This window comes from Piliocolobus tephrosceles, chromosome 4 (assembly GCF_002776525.5).
Source record: "Piliocolobus tephrosceles isolate RC106 chromosome 4, ASM277652v3, whole genome shotgun sequence".
In the NCBI taxonomy this organism is placed as follows: Eukaryota; Metazoa; Chordata; class Mammalia; order Primates; family Cercopithecidae; genus Piliocolobus; species Piliocolobus tephrosceles.
This window is the reverse complement of record NC_045437.1, coordinates 72,456,048-72,458,859: the sequence shown is the minus strand read 5'-3', so window position 1 is coordinate 72,458,859 and position 2,812 is coordinate 72,456,048. Positions and strand designations below refer to the sequence as shown.

General features: G+C 45.6%; 1 pseudogene; it reads left to right on the top strand.

Annotated features, from left to right (window-relative positions):
* The first annotated feature begins 523 nt into the window (after nucleotides 1–523).
* On the top strand, nucleotides 524–2,078 carry LOC111529543 (annotated as a pseudogene).
* Nucleotides 2,079–2,812: the final 734 nt, after the last annotated feature.

Below are 2,812 nucleotides of genomic sequence, written 5' to 3'. Positions count from 1 at the left end.
TAGAAAATCTGAAGAAATGGAGAAATTGCTGGACAAATGTACCTTCCCAAGATTAAACCAGGAAGAAATCGAATCCCTGAATAAACCAATAACAAGTTCTGAAACTGTGGCAGTAGTTAATAGCCTATGAACCAAAACAAGCCCAGGACCAGATGGAGTCACAGCTAAATTCTACCTGAGGTACAAAGAGGAGCTGCTACCATTCCTTCTGAAACTATTCCATATAATTGAAAAGGAGGGACTTCTCCCTAACTCATTTTTTAAGACCAGCATCATCCTGATACCAAAACCTGGTGGAGATACAATAAAAAAAAAAGGAAACTTAAGGCCAATATTCCTGAGGAACACTGATGCAAAAATCTTTAATAAAATACTGGGCAAACCAAATCCAGCAGCACATCAAAAAGCTTATGCATCACAATCAAGTCGACTTCATCTCTAGGATGCAAGGCTGGTTCAACATACACCGATCAATAAACATAATTTATCACCTAAACAGAACCAATGATAAAAAGCAACCTTAGACGCTCCAGAAAAGAGGCTGAGAAAATTTAAGTACTGAGGAAAAGATGCATCTCTGAGGCGACAGCAGAGGATGGTGGTCAGACTGGAGGACTGAAAAGCCAAGAAAAATGAACAGACCTTAAAGGGAAGGAGTATCACCAGCTTCTGCCCTGATGCAGCTTCCAAAAAACCAGCCAAAGGGGTGGCAGTCAGCCTCACTCTGGGTGAAATAATCAAAAGTGTGAATAGCTCAGATTCAGTCCTTTGTCTCCAGGCCACCTAGACAGCCAGGAAAATGCTATCCCAGGAAAAGAACCCCCCTCTGAAATTGACCATTGAAGCACTTCTCGTTCCCAGGATGGTGGAGTTCCTGAAGTCATCATTTTACCCCGCTTGCAATTTGAGGCCGCCTGGGCCCTGACCAACATTGCTTCAGGGACTTCCGAGCAGATTTGAGCCATGGTAGAAGGGGGACCCATTCAACCCTTGATCAAGCTCCTGTATTCCCCCAGTGTGGCTGTGTGTGAACAGACAAAGTGGGCTCTTGATAATATACCCTGTGACAGCCCAGAGTTCAGAGATAACATCATCTCAAGCAATGCCATCCCACATCTGCCATCCCTGATTTCATCCACCCTACCAATCACATTTCTGCAGAACATCACTTGGACCTTGTCGAACCTGTGCCAAAAGAAGACCCCACACACTTGTGAAACTGCAGTGAAGCAGATGCTGTTGGCCCTCTCACTCCTCCAGCACCACCACGGCGAGGTTCTCTCAAGCCTGCTGGGTGCTGTCCTACCTCACCAATGGCTACAAAGAGCACATTGGTCAAGTGGTTGACACGGGGATCCTGCCCAGGCTTGTAGCACTCATGACCAGCTCAGACCTCAATGTCTTGACCCCTTCTCTCCGTACTGTGGGGAACATTATCACAGGCACAGATGAGCAGAAACAGATGGCCATTGACGCGGGCATGCTGAACATGCTGCCCCAGCTCCTGCAGCACAACAGGCCCTCCATCCAGAAGGAGGTGACCTAGGCCTTGAGCAACATGGTGGCAGGGCCCTCTCACCACACCCAGCAGCTGCTTGCTACAATGTCTTGCCTCCCTTGGTGGCTCTGCTAAAAAAAAAAAAAAAAAAAAAAAAAAAAAAAGGAGAATTTAAAGTCCAGAAAGAGGCTGTCTGGGCGGTGGCTAACTTTGCAATGTGGGTCACCATGGTTTAGCTGATCCTCCACTCTGGGGTCCCGGAGCGACTGGTGAATCTGCTTATTGCCCCAGATGTTAAAATTGTTCTCATCATCCTCGATGTCATCTCTTGCATCCTCCAGGTGGCAGAGAAATGGTCTGAGAAGGAAATCCTATGTTTTCTGATAGAAGAACTCAGTGGGATCAATAGAATTGAGGCTTTACAACTGCATGAGAACTGTCAGATTGGCCAGTCTGCTTTGGACATCACTGAGAAGCACTTTGGTGAGGAAGAAGATGAGAGCCTAACTTTACTGAGCCAAGTCCTAAACCAAGATTTATAGATTATGAATGCTTAGCAAAAAATAGCCAAGTTCCATAACTCCTAAACCAACAACCCACTGGGGGAACCTACCCCCAGTATTTCAACATAGGTTCTTTCTATTTTCCGTAAGTGTCAGCTGGCTGAGAAATAAAGAGAGACAGTTCAAAGAGAGGAACTTTACAGCTGGGCTGCCGAGGGTGACATCACATATTGGTAGGACTGTGATGCCCACCTGAGCCTCAAACCAGCAGTTTTTTATTAAGGGTTTCAAAAGGTGAGGGGGTGTAAAACAGGGAGTAGGTACAAAGATCACATGCTTCAAAGAGCAAAAAGCAGAACAAAGATCACATGCTTCTGAGGGAACAAGATAAAGGGCAAAAGCAGAACTACTGATAAGGGTCTATGTTCAGCAGTGCACATATTGTCTTGATAAACATCTTAAACAACAGAAAACAGGGGTCAAGAGCAGAGAACCAGTATGATCACAAATTTACCAGGGCAGAGTTTTTCCCCACCCTAATAAGCCTGAGGGTATTGCAGGAGACCAGGGCATATTTCAGTCCTTATCTCAACCGCATAAGACAGACACTCCCAGAGAGGCCATTTATAGACCTCCCCCAAGGAATGAATTCCTTTCCCAGGGTATTAATATTACTATTCCTTGCCAGGAAAAGAATTTAGCGGTATCTCTCCTACTTGCACATCTGTTTATAGGCTGTTGGCAAGAAGAAAAATATGGCTCTTTTTGCCCGACCCCACAGGCAGTCAGACCTTATCGTTGTCTTCCCTTG